The sequence below is a fragment of the Nipponia nippon genome, unplaced genomic scaffold (genome assembly GCF_047370975.1).
Source record: "Nipponia nippon isolate SJK-2023a ecotype South Korea unplaced genomic scaffold, ASM4737097v1 scaffold_2, whole genome shotgun sequence".
Taxonomy (NCBI): Eukaryota; Metazoa; Chordata; class Aves; order Pelecaniformes; family Threskiornithidae; genus Nipponia; species Nipponia nippon.
Window position 1 is genome coordinate 9379886 of NW_028262336.1, and position 7459 is coordinate 9387344.

At 46.7% G+C, this 7459-nt stretch overlaps 1 long non-coding RNA gene across 1 annotated transcript; it reads left to right on the top strand.

Moving 5' to 3' along the window:
• Positions 1-2565: 2565 nt before the first annotated feature.
• Positions 2566-6929, top strand: LOC148055646 (uncharacterized). The gene is made up of 4 exons (XR_015705023.1): positions 2566-2683; positions 4746-4870; positions 5421-5650; positions 6335-6929. It is a non-coding gene; the product is annotated as an uncharacterized LOC148055646 (long non-coding RNA).
• The last annotated feature ends 530 nt before the right edge of the window (positions 6930-7459 follow it).

Below are 7459 nucleotides of genomic sequence, written 5' to 3' on the forward strand. Positions count from 1 at the left end.
CAACTTTATATCGCTCTTAGCTACCAGGAACAGATAAAGAGGAACAAATTTTTTTTTAATGTTTTGATAATTGAGGGAAAGGGAATGGGACTGCTATTAGCAACGATGTCTAATCACCTTCTGGTAGAACATCTCCCTTTTAGATTAATTAGATTAATTTTTTAATAACAGATGAACTAACTTTGAGGGCATGAACTTGAGGGAAATTGCCAGTTAATTTGGAATGAGAACCAATATTTCATTTCTTTGGGCTCTGGAATAGACAGGGAGGAGAAAGGGAGGAACTGAGGAGTTACTCATGTTCCAAGATGAAGACTGGGGACATTATGCTTCTCTATGTCATTCAGTTGAACTATAAATGAGTTGGCATTTCTATTCTCGTCTTGTTACCAGTTGCACCAGTTGTGTATGTACTGTATATAGAAACATAGAAGCAATAAAATATTTTTTAAATCAGTTTCTTTAAACCTTTAAGCTTCTAAATGGATTTTAATAGGGATTTAAGATGTTGGTTATTTTTCAAGTTCCTTAATCTGAAACAGGACTGGAAAGGAATTGCTCAGTTAAGTATCTTCCTTTACACATGAAAGTTTATTTCATGAGATTTTTCAAAGCCCTGTCTTCCTTTTCTTTCCATTTTACTCACTTGAAGGGAAGAAATTGTATTATTTTTGATATTTTCATTCCTGTCCTGAGCCTTTTGATTATTAACCTTTCAATACAGAGATTTTTTTTTTCTTTTAAATTTCTTTATTCCAAATCCAGCTTACTCAAATCCCAGTGAAAAATATTGTATTTTTATGGTGTTTATCAGAAGACTTCAGAGCATTTTATTTATAAAATAAGTAAACTCCCTTTTACAGATTAGACTGATCCACAATGATTTTTCTGCTCCTGATATTTTGAGAATCTTGTTTCTCATAGACGCCATTTTAGGCTGATTTCTTCATTCTAGAAATTTAGGGAAAACCTTAGTTGAACTGGTGATGAAAATGAGGATAAAAAGCAGCAGTTTCCATTACTTTTTTTTCAAGTTTTCGGTTGCTTCTAATTTTATTTGCTGTGCGGCACTATTGCAGTTCTCCTTTACAAGACTGAAATTATCGTTTTTCACTGTTTTAGTTGTTAGAGGTAAGCATTTAAAAATGAGAACTTCGCTTACTAGAAGGGTCTGTATGACTTTTTATGTACTACAGTTGACACTTCCCATGTACATGTGACAAAAACAAAGATTTGATGTCGTCTGCAGGGAAGGATAGGGGTCCTGGGGTTTTGCTTTGTTTTTGTTGCAGAAGTGTGGGTTAAAACATCGTTCCACTCCTGATAGTTTAAGTAACAGCAAAATAGTTCAATCGCAAATGCGTATTTAATTTATAAAGTCCTTACTTGTTAAGTCTAGATCACTTCTTCATGCTTAGTTTCTACTCTTATATTTAGGCTGCTTGGAAGGCCCTTGGTACCTGTTGGTAGCAATAAAGGACTCTGTGTATTAGAAAAAGAGCTTGTTTTCAAAAGGTTTTTTTTTCTATTACATGTTTCTCCTGTATTCTTGAATTGCTTACAATACAAAGATGACTCCAATGTCTCAAAGAATAAAAAGTTCCTAATAAAGAGGGCAAGTTTACTTAAACTGTTTCATCTGATTTAGTCTCAGTTTATCTTGTTTGCCGTAACCCCACATACTTTCTGTTTTCCTAGTTGCATAGTAGTTCCCTTAGTTTTACCTATTACATTTTGTGCTGTGTGTTGGGTAGAAGTTTCACACTATGGTTTGTAGATTAAAATAACTTCAAAAAGTGATTTTTTTGATTTTTTTTTTAATCCCCCCCCCCGATGATGTGTATTTGGAGGGGAGTGATCTGTGCAAGCAGCACAAGCTGGGGACGAGACCTGGCGCTGAAGCACGCTGATGTTTCCTGTTGTCGGTGCATCAGGCCTGACACATCATCCAAGCTCGTACATCATCTAGGCTTCCTTCCTTGAGGTCTTTTGCAGCCCAGCTGGCCACCAGGAAAGCCTTAAGCCACTTTATTTTAAAAAGCAGTGCGAAGAACAGAAGAGAAGCAGCATGGGCATTGCTTCTTTAGCTTAGGAACAGTTTTTACTTTTAAGTAATGGAAGAAAACCCGAGGAGAGATGTGTTCTGTAAGTCCGTCAGCGCGTTCAAGGGCCGTAGGGCATCCCGTGCTGCCTGGCGGCGCGCCCGCCGCCACGCGAGCCCGCGCGCTGTGTTGGCAGGGTCGTGGGAGGCGGGGGAGCGTGGCCGCACAGCGGGGAGCGGGCAGCCTCTGGGCTGGTGGAGGGCCAGGCTGAGGAGCTGGGGGACAGCTGCAGGGCTGCCTCGGGGTGAGGCTGCAGCAGGACGGCGGCTGGGAAGGAAGGAAGCAGGGTGTGTTGCCCTGTGTGCTGATTTCCTACATGTCTAGCCAAAAATAGCCTGTTTGACTCAGAAAAATCCCTGAACTACAAATTCCTGGAAACTAGAAGAGAGTGCACTGAGGCAGTATTGCTGAGTGTTTGCTCTGTTCTTCTGTTCCCCCTCTCATCCGATGGTGACGGCTGAAGGAGGCAGGGGGCAACGGCCGGCGGGGTGATCTAGGGTGCTGCTCTCACATTCCTCCAAAATGAAGAGCTGAGTTCACGTCCCAGCCTGCTCTCGCCAATGCCGCCTGACAGCCACGAGGTAACGGGGCAAAGGCAAAGTGCCTTATTCCCAGCATTTTGCTCTGGAAACTGCAAGTGAAGTGTACTACTGTCATGCCCCAGCTATGTCAGCCTTCACTTTGCCAAAAATGGAGGAGAGAGGCTGCAAAGCATGAGCTGCTTTTCAGTGTGGTGTGAGGTCAGGCCCCAGGCACGCTTAGAGGGGAAATGGGAGCAAGGAGCAGGAAAGAGAGGGGAAGCAAAAAGGGTAGGATGGGGTGGAAGGAAGGACAGCGTGCCAAGGTCTTGCTCTGTGACACCAGGGAGAGGAAGAAGGCTGGGGATGTGGTCATGTGGAGGTTTCCAAAGGCAGTATCGGTCATGTGGGACAGAGTCACTCCTCCCATATAGCACGTTGAAATCTACATACATATATTTCTCCAAACGTGTCGAAAAAGGAACGGTTCTTCCCACCCAGGCTGCTCACCCACCTCTTCCTCTGCTCCCTCCCCAACAGCAATGACATAGCAATCATATGTTAGGTTCTGTTCCAAATTTTCTGCTTACAGTCGGTTTGCAGCCACGTATATTGGGTTTTCATGTGTTTGTAGATGTGACAGATATCATAGGTGGGGAACTTTTTAAAACAAAATCAAAGCATTTATAACCAGAATAAGGACCAGTGCACAGGCAGGCTTTCATCCTGTGTCGTGTGCTCTTCAGAGCCTGTGGTGGCTCAGAGAAGGCACGTAACTTGCCTGAGATGGCACAGGTGCTCGGCAGGGAAGGGGCTTGAGCCTCACGCTGCCAGACAGAGGGACAGGAGGCTCGCCAGGGCTGGCGAAGAGCCGAGACCGCGTGGTTTCTTACCTGGTTGGAATGGGGCTTCTTGTGCTCATCCACGGTTTAGCGCTGCATCCCCAATTAGCAAGGTATTACGTTACTTCTAACAGTAGCTGTCTTGCTTACGAACAGGACCAATGTATTTGAAATTGAGGAAAAAATGATTTATTATCTCCCTGAATCTAGATATTTAGGTCTTTCCTGAAATGTTAATTTGCCGTGGTGCTTGTCACCCAGATCTGTACTCTCACGTAAGCTAACCTAGCTTCTATCTGGGCAGTGACTCTCTAAAATCCTGTCCAAATTACTGTGTGCTCCTTCACTGTTGGTGTTACTAGCCCTTCGTGGGCATATTCCATAGCCTTTTTTGGGGTGAAATAAGCAGGTCTGCTCTGTGAGTCCGTCACGGTGAACTGCACAGGAGCTTCTCTGCCAGGAATGGAGGAGAGGGATTTTGTGGGAGGATGCTAGAGAATTAAGACCGTGTGAGTTACGTTGTATGAGCCCCAGATGCAGGGTGGGCACATTGCTAAACCCAAGTGAAAGTACAACATGGCCTCCCCCACATCCTGACTGCGTCAGCTGGCATGGGCTGAACAGATCAGTGACTCCTTAATGAACGCGGCCAGAAGAGGGCTTTGAGGCACTGAAAAAAGAGCCTGAGATGACTCTCAAATGAAAAACATCAGCCACAATGTAATAGTCTTGGTGGTGGTTTGTTTTCTAACTCCTGGGTAGTTGTGTTTGAAAACAAATGGCAGGAACGCCGCTGGATGAAGCTCTTTTACTTGGGAGTTCATTTTAGAATGAAATTCAGTTGATGACATAGATGTTGATAACTTACAGGCTGGCTTAAGACTGTCCGTCAGAGGATGATTTTTTTCACCGTAAACATTCTCTTAAATCTAATTTTTTTTTTTTTTTTCCTAAGTCACAAAAGGATCCAGAGGAGTAAACTTTACTGGGATAGAACAGTCCATCTCAAGTCACTTCTTCCTGTAAGGCAGAAAATTAAGCAGACTGTGTGGTCTGACAGCAAGTCCCTGCTATGGCAGTCAGCGTTCCCTGGGTCAGCCACCCATTAAACATTTTGCCCTGCCTCTCCACTCGTAGTTCTCTCCCTTCCCTGGCTAGCTCTGAAAATAGAGAAGTGCTTTTCACCCGGTGCCCTCATGCTTGGGGCCTCTGCACTGACCTGTTATTTTTTGGTTCAGCTTGATACGGAGCTCTCCCTTTTCACTCTTAACTCCCCGCCGCAGGTTGTTTGCAATGGTCAGTACTGGTTATATGCCGAGCGCTGTAGCTCTGCCACAGCACGGCAGCCTGCTCTGAAGGATCTCACAAAAGAGCTTCCAGGTGGGACCTGCCCATTGGAGTTCAGCAGGTGAGAGCCACAGCAAAAGTACCCGCAGTGAAAGAACCACGACAAATTCACGTGTTTTTTTTTTTCCCCCCTCGCCATCCTGCACTCAGTTCTTTCCACTCCTTCCTACCCCCCCCCCCCCCGGTTTTCCCTGGGCCGGGTGAGTCACGCTTTCCAGTCCCGCCTGCCCTCTCTCTCTGCCTGAATCAGCTTCTCTCAGGGAATTGTCGCTTGCTGCTGGCAAGGCAGCTATTTCTGTCTTTAGCTGTTTCTTCCTTCTAATGGTTTCTTCTCTTTCTGCTCCACCTTTATCATTTTGCCCTGTGTATTTGTATTATTATTATTTGCTTCTGCTGTGTCTCATTTTTGCCTTTGTTTTGATAAGTAAGAATAGGAAAAAAAAAGTTCCTTTAAAGAAAAAAAGGTAGTCTTAAAAATCCAAAGAAAAAAATTCAAGAGCTCCAGTAACAAGTAGATAGATACCACAATTATTTTACATTGTTGTAGAATGTGTCCAATATGTGTGTATCTGCCAATCCCAACAATTTCATGTCCGCTGTTTGAAATGTAGGTTCTCTACATCAACAAATTTCTTCCTGATGTCCCCGTTCTTCTGTGCAACAAATGTTGCTACAAGCAGGTATTTTGATTCCTGACTGAAGTCATGACTTTTCATCCTGCCCTGCCACACATCAGCTGTTTGGCCGTGCCGGTGCTACTCTGCCCTCCTGTGCCTCCGCTTGTTTCTTGTCCCATTTGGATTTTCCTCCTCTTTGCAGCAGGGACTGCCTGTTTGCACAGGTGAGTGGTGCCCAGGAGGGGCTGACCTCTGGTGCATTTGCAGCTGATAAGAAGAGTCCCCCATAGCTTTAGGAGCCAGAGCACCTGAGCTGCTCTGATTCAAGAGGCAGCAACACGGGGAGGAGAAAGGGGTGGAGAAGCTGGATGAGCTGCGTGGTGCTCCAGGTGCTGCTCCTACTGCCCGTGATGTTGGGCCATCCGTGCCCCTCTGGGGCTGCAGCCTCCCCTCTTTGCGAAGAGAGACCTTGATACCTTGTGAAGGCACCCAGAGGCCTCTCAGGTCCCCAGCGGCAGCGCGCTTTGCTCCAGAGTTGCTGCGGGAGAGAGCAGGGCAAGGGTCTGGCCGGGGCACTGCCCTGCCGTGTGTTAGACAAGACTGAGGGCACTGCGGGCCTTTGGCGAGCAAGCAATCAAATTCCAGCCCCGGCTGGAACAAACTGCCCTTATTTCAAAGAAAAGTCTTGAGCCTATCAAGATGATCAGTTGAACATGTTCCAGTGATATAACACATCTGCAAACAGGAAGATGGAGCCCACGCAGCGTTTCCTGCCTGCAGGGGCAAGGTTTCAAGATGATCACCTTTGGGAAGGAGATGTTCTCTCCTACCTCTCTCCTGCAGCTTGCTGAGGCAGGGCGAGGGTGGGGGTAAAGTTTGAGGGGTTTTTGTTTGTTTGTTTTTAACAGGAGGCACTGGGGACGCAACGGGCAGGAGGATAAGTGGTTCAGTGCTTTTACCTTGTTGGTGCTAGCCGCCGGGAGCTGCATGCGTTAACTGTGCTTGGGAAGGGGTAACGAAAGGCACTGAAGCCAGGGTGTGTTTGCTCTGAGAAGATTTGGGTGTCCTGTCCTTGCCCGCCACGTTTGATAAGCACGGTGAATCCTGGCCCATGCCACTGCTGAAAGGAGAAGAAAAGGGAGTATGATTCAGATGGATCTGCTCGCCTTTTAGGAAAATCCTGGAAACTTCTTCCATGCTGACGGTTATCGTATCTATGGGAGCAGGTGACTATTTTAGATCTGATACATCTGTGACAAACGGGAGTACTTTTTTTCCTTTTTTTTTTCTTTTACAGCCCCTCATTTTATTCAGGCTTCTGGCTGTATGGAGCTTTCACGCTAACTGACACTAGCCTTCGTGAAACTCATGCCGATGTTTCTGAGGGCAAAATCCCACTGAAATCCAGGCAGTCACCAAGGAGAGGTGTTTGCCCTGCTCCACCTTCCACAGGCTGGAGCTGTTTTTTTATCTATGGGACACGGCATCTCTCTTGCTTCCTACGTGACTGCTACGCAGGCACCTGCTTGTCCAGGTCACCCTGTAGTGCCCAGACAGAAAAGGGCCAGGAGATGCAGCTTGGCTGCTTGCGGCCACACAGGCAGCACTGCAGGCAGGCGGTGGGCAAGGAGGAGAACCTGACCCCGTCAGGAAAGAAACCCCGCCACGCTGTACGCTGCAGGTTTCGCTTTGCCCCTTTGTCGTACAGCCCTTTTTCATTGTTCTTGCTGTGAATCTTGCATCAGTGTCTTCTAGACCCTTTTTTGGCAGCGTTACGCCAGCCTGGGATTTCCTGCCAGCCTCTTTGGCAGGGGAATGTCCCTGCCAGGGCTTACCCCACCTGGGAAATTCCACCACGCAGAAAAAGTCCAGGGAGGCACACTCACGCCACCCTCCTCCTCCACCCTGCCGCTTCCTCTCACATGCCACAACGTCCCCTCCCCGCTTAACCAGGGCTGAAAGATAAGCGGTGTGTGACCCGCTGCAATAAAAAGAGCCCTGTGGGTACTCAGCCTGGAGCTGTAATAAATTTA